This window comes from Trichechus manatus, unplaced genomic scaffold (genome assembly GCF_000243295.1).
Source record: "Trichechus manatus latirostris isolate Lorelei unplaced genomic scaffold, TriManLat1.0 scaffold00015, whole genome shotgun sequence".
Lineage (NCBI taxonomy): Eukaryota > Metazoa > Chordata > Mammalia > Sirenia > Trichechidae > Trichechus > Trichechus manatus.
The window spans coordinates 24,321,029-24,327,028 of record NW_004443951.1 but is presented as its reverse complement, the minus strand read 5'-3'; the positions used below and the strand labels follow the sequence as shown (position 1 = coordinate 24,327,028).

Here is a 6,000-nt window from a genome sequence, read left to right as displayed (position 1 = left end):
GGGGGTGTCGCACACTGTCTCTCCCGCGGTGCCTTCTGGGAGTCGTAGTCTCAAACGTTCCATTCCCGGGGTGGCGCCGATCGGACTCCGCGTCCCAGAATTCTCTGCGCGAACCCTGGAGCACTTCCGCCCTGTTGTGAAGTGGGTGTCTCGGTGGGTGAGTCTGGGTGGCGGGGCGGGGGCAGCTGAGACTTGGGGTCTGGGCTGGAGAGTTAGGAGAAGGTGGTGTCACCAGGGGGGTCAGGGATGGTGAGAGTAGAGAAAGACGCTTTTATGCATGTGTATGTGTGGTGTATGGAGCGGTCAGAGGATGAAACGTCCGGAGATGGGAAGGGTCATAGAGGGGTCAAGGATGGGGAACGAGACAGAGGGCTCTGGGAGTGAGGAGGATCTCAGAAAGGTCTATAGGTGAAGAGGCCGAGAGAGATTTTGGAGGTGGGAGAATCATAGAAGGGTCTGGGGACCACAGAGGGAAGGACAGAGGGCCCTGGCAAGAAGTGAAGATAAGAGGGCCTGAGCTTGAAGCCTGACCTTAAAAATAGTGTTTCTGAATCTGCCTGTTCACCTAGAGCAAAACTGCCTGATCTTGTACCCCCCCCCCCCATACTTTCCTTAGTGATTGTTACCTCAGGATGCCAGTGAGTGGGACTATCTATTGTGCTCTGCCCCATCCCTGTACCTCTTTCCTTATGCCTGGTGGAAGTGAATGGCACCATTATCCACTTTACCCAGTTGCTGTCTCTGAGTCCTCTTGTATCCTTCCACATCCAAACCAAAAACCAAACCAGTTGCCTTCGAGTCGATTCTGTGTTGCAAAGTAGAACTATGCTCCTTAGGGTTTTCATGGCTGTAATCTTTTAGAAGCAAATCTCCAGGCTTTTCTTTGGAGGTGCCTCTAGGTAGGTTCAAACCACTAACCTTTTGATTAGTAGTCAAACATTTAACTGTTTGTGTCACCCAGGGCCTCTTCTACATCCAGAGGTCTTCAAATAGTTTCACTTTCCCTAATATGTTTTGAATCTGCCGCTTCATTGTCAGGATTTTTGCAGAAGCCTCCATCTCCCCACCTCCCCAGCATCGGCACACATTGCAGCTAGTGTGATCTATTTAACCCACAAATCCGAATGTGCCTTCTTTTGCTTCACAGCCTTCATTCGCTCCTACCACCTATAGAATTAAGTGCAAAACCTTAGCTTGATGTCCAAAATCCTTCATAAACTGTTAATCCTCTTTGCAGCCTCATCTTAGACTACTACCCCTTGTGTACCTGTGTTGTAGGACTGCAAAGTTTCTCCGCATTTCCTGGGTAGGTTGTTTGCTTCTCTGCTTGGAATACTCTCTTCTCCCATTCTCTGCCAAGAGAAGCACTCTTCCTTCAAGAACCAACTCAAGCATTACTTTGTTCAATTCCCTTAGGCAGATTAAGTCACCTCTCCTCTCCCTGGCTCCTTTTTTTTTTTTTTTTTTTTAAACTGCATTTACCATGTTAGATCATAATTATCTGTGACTTACTTGTTTCTTTCTCTAGACTAGCTTCTCCAGGACAGGAACAGTGTCTGAGTCACTGCTATTTCCCCAGTGCCCAGCCCAGAGTAGGCATCAGTAAATGCTTGATGAATGTGTGAATAAAGACCATCCAGAGTGAGCTTCACTGTACCAGGCTTGAAGACTGCTGCTTCCAGTGGGTTTCCAGGGGCATGAGCTTTAGTCTTCTCCTACCTGAGGCTGGTTTAGTACTGGAACCTCCCACTGGAACCTTGACCTGTTCACTCCTGCCTTAATGTTCTTTCCACTCTCCCATGCCATCTTCTCAGGAGTTTGGATGACTGACAGACCTGGAGGAGACTGTTTAGTGTGGTTGAGAAAAATGATGGGAGAAAATGAATCTGGCTCTGGATCCTAACTCTGCCACTTGCTAATTGTGGCTTATGGGAGATTAAGCCAAGGATGGCAAATAATGGAATGTGTGCTGCCACTTCCCCTTCTGTGTCTCTGGCAATGATGGCTAATTGGTTGCAGCAATTAGATGGGACTCAGAGTCCTCAGCACCCTACTTTAGGCAGCCACTTCAGTTGATTCAAATTGGCCTTTAAATGAAACCTATTTGCCTCCCTTGGCTTAAGCCCTGGCTGCTTTAAACCATACACTGGATCGTCAGCCAAGTGGGCCTGACAGCCTCTGGGAGCTTCCAGTTTCTTTCTTTTTGGAGGTTACAGAGTAGTCCTACCCTTTCCCTTGGGACTAGGGTGGTATCTTAGTTATCTAGTGCTGCTGTAACAGAAATGCCACAAGTGGATGGCTTTAACAAAGAGAAATTTATTTCCTCACAGTAAAGTAGGCTAGAAGTCCAAATTCAGGTCGTCAGTTCTAGGGGATGGCTTTCTCTCTCTGTCGGCTCTGGAGGAAGGTCCTTCTCATCAGTCTTCCCCTGGACTAGAAGCTTCTCTGCGCAGGAACCCTGGGTCCAAAGGACGCACTCTGCTCCTGGCACTGCTTTCTTGGTGGTGTGAGGTCCCCCTGTCTCTCTGCTCACTTCTCTCTTTTATATCTCAAAAGAGGTTGCCTCAAGACAAAATCCAGTCTTGTTGATTGAGTCCTGCCTCAGTAACAGAACTGCTACCTATCCCACCTCATTAACATCATAGAAGTAGGATTTACAACACATAGAAAAATCACATCAGATGACAAAATGGTGGACAAGCACATGATACTGGGAATCATGACCTAGCCAAATTGATACACATATTTTTGGGGGACACAATTCAGTCCATGATATTCTACCCTTTGGCCCCCCCAAATTCATGTCCTTGCCACATGTAAAAGATATTCACCCTATCGTATCATAACAAAAGTCTTAACTCTAAGTCCAAAATCCAAAAATTCCTCTTCATTTGTGAAATCTAGAATACAAGTTATCTGCTTCCAAAGGTACAATGGCAGAACAGGCACAAGCTAGACATTTCCATTACAAATGGGAGAAACTAGAGGAAAAGAAGGGATAACAGGCACCAAGCAAGTTAGCAGAATAAATTAGGCCTCAAGGCTTTGAAAATAATCCTCTTTTGTCTGAGACAATTTAAACAATGGCCTTGCCCTCCAGCCACTAGGTATTGGCCACACTCTCCGGATTCTGGTGGAGGCTCCTTGGCCCTGGGCTTCAGCTCCACCTTCCAGGCCCACTGGAACTGCATCTCTGTTCCCTCGGCTTTAGGCACACCCTTTTCCCAGTCTATCTGAGTGGCATCTCCACCCTTAGAAACAAGAGTCCATGGATCCACCCTTTGAAACCCCAGAGGTTGTGGCCATACCTTTTGAGACAGGCAGCTCAGCTTCCTGTGTTCCTTGTCTCTTCAGCTTCTGCTTCCTAGTTCCTTGGCCTCTCGGCCCCTCAGTCCTCAAGCCCGCATCTGCCCTGTTGGGGCAAGTGTTCCAAAGCTCTGTAGCTCCACTGATAAGTGCCTGCAAGCACCTACTCCGCCAATAAAGTTCGGCTGGAAGGCACTCTTGCTCCATTGGTTGGCAAGCCTAGCTCCACTTTTAAATGCCCGGAGGCACCCTACTCTCTTGGTACCAAATTCTGTCTCGGTTATCTAGTGCTGCTATAACAGAAATACCACAAGTGGATGGCTTTAACAAAGAGAAGCTTATTTCCTCAGAGTAAAGTAGGCTAGAAGTCCAAATTCAGGGCATCAGCTCCAGGGGAAGGCTTTCTCTCTCTGTCAGAGTAAAGTAGGCTAGAAGTCCAAATTCAGGGCGTCAGCTCCAGGGGAAGGCTTTCTTTCTTTGTCAGCTCTGGAGGAAGGTCCTTCTCATCAGTCTTCCTCTGGACTAGAAGCTTCTCCTTGCGGGAACCCTGGGTCCAAAGGATGTGCTCTGCTCCTGGCACTGCTTTCTTGGTGGTATGAGGTCCCCCTGTCTCTCTGCTCACTTCTCTCTTTTATATCTCAAAAGAGGTTGCCTCAGGACACAGTCCAATCTTGTAGATTGAGTCCTGCCTCACTAACACAACTGCTACTTACCCCACGTCATTAACATCATAGAGGTAGGATTTACAACACATAGAAAGATCACATCAGATGACAAAATGGTGGATAATCACACAATACTGGGAATCATGGCCTACCCAAATTGATACACATATTTTTGGGGGACACAGTTCATTCCATGACAGGTGGTTCCCACCATTCACTGGGTAGGCTTCTCTTGTCCACATGCATTCTCACTACCCCAGGCGCCACGATGCCACTCAGCTTCCCTGTGCTTGTAGAAGGATCCTGATTTTGACAGGAGTCAAAACCTATCCCTCATGGCTTGGGAGAATCTGTACTGTTTCTAAGTCTTCCTAGATAGTGGGAAAAATAATTGAGATCATTTAGCTCAAAGGTGGCAAAGAGCAGCCTGTGCTGAATGAAGCCCATCTTCATGCTTTCTTTAATCCTCGTGGTGTTTGAAACAATTTTGAGTTGGTAGCCAGCATTTAAAAATGCACAGTTCTGCCTTCTCTTGGAAAACTTGGGAGGCCTGGGAATACTGGGCCCATGTTTCCCCTGGTATGCTGTAGGTAGCTACAGTCCCCAGCCAGCCCACTTCATTCATTAACATTATTTGCCTGGTCCCTGTACCTTTAAAATTTGTAGCCACTAATTGGGGAACCTAGGGCAACTGCCAAGTGTGGCCAAGCTATAAGCTGTGGCCTAGATAGGCAGCAGTAGGGACCACATGACCTGCCCAAAGTCACATGGCTGATAACTGGCAGGAGAGGAACTGGAACCTTGATCTGCTAACTCCAGCTTTAATGTTCTTTCCACTCTCCCATGCCATCTTCTCAGGAGTTTGGACGACTGGCAAACTTGGAGGAGGGTATTTAGTGTGGTTGAGAAAAATGATTGGAGAAAATGAATCTGGCTTTAGATCCCAACTCTGCCGCTTGCTAATTGTGTAACCTTAAACAAGTAATTTTTCTTCATTGAAGTTCCATTTCCCTAAATGTAAATTGAGTATATAGTGGAGTCATACCTTACAGGATGATTACATTCTAAAGTCAGCACAGAAGGTGAAAAATCACATGTAGTCAACTTGAAAATGTTTTGGCAAGGAGCCATTTCGGAAATTAACACACTTTCTTTCAGTAGGCCAACCAGGATAGCTGGGTTTTCTTGGTTGAGCATTAGATGAAAGAGTTGGCTGGTGTTTAGGAACCATGTTGTATGAAAGACACTCAAACTCTGGAAAGAGAGGCACGAGGGAACTAAGACCAACCTAGGGAACAGCAGAGTCATGGGTATCATCACACGCTCACCCCAGACAGACACATAGTGAATGGAACTGACCACACTATTTAAATTATCTTCTTCCGGTCCTGGTATGTAGTTGACTATGTGTAAGTTATAGACCAGTGTAATGCAACTCAGCACGAATTGACACTTGCTGACCCAGAGGATTCAGTCAGATGAATATAGAGCACCTAGCACTGGGCCTGACACCTCGTGGCCACTCGGTAAACGGGCACTCTTAGAGTTGCTGATCCTAGTGTGGCCCTGGTGTTCCTGGTAGTTTCAGAACTGAGGAATGCCCTTGTCCATTTTCCCTGTGTCTGCTCTGTGTGAAGTCACCTTCCTGTTGGCTGACTGTCTCTCCCTACAGTAGGCTGCTGTCCATATCTGTCTAAGAGAGGAGTGGAAAAAACTGTGGTGATATATGGTCCCTGGGGCTTTCTGATTTCTACTTGAAACTAACCTTTGGGACTTCAAATCTTTCCGGAAGAAAATACCCATTATCTGAAAACTGCTTTGAGCCAGGTGAGACTGCTAATTGCCTGTTGTAATGTCCTCTCTGTGCAGGAGCATATACTTCTTTGCTTACTTATTGACTATCTTTCTCACTAGACTGTAAGTTCTATGAAGATAGAACTGCCTGTCCTAGTCACAGCTGGATCTCTAGCACCCAGTATAGCACAGAGTGTAGTGGGCACTCTGCAAGTGATTGGTGAACGAGTCCTCA

General features: G+C 46.8%; 1 protein-coding gene across 2 annotated transcripts in view; it reads left to right on the top strand.

Annotated features, from left to right (window-relative positions):
• The first annotated feature begins 61 nt into the window (after window positions 1-61).
• The window catches only part of ZSCAN20 (zinc finger and SCAN domain containing 20), a 29,313-nt gene continuing 23,374 nt past the window's right edge, over window positions 62-6,000 (top strand). Inside the window, exon 1 of one of the 2 annotated variants that reach the window (XM_004371971.2) lies at window positions 62-153. The gene's annotated coding sequence lies outside the window, so the exon portion shown is untranslated. Of the gene's footprint in view, window positions 158-6,000 lie in introns of both variants that reach the window. The other variant, XM_023727262.1, reaches the window with a different exon arrangement.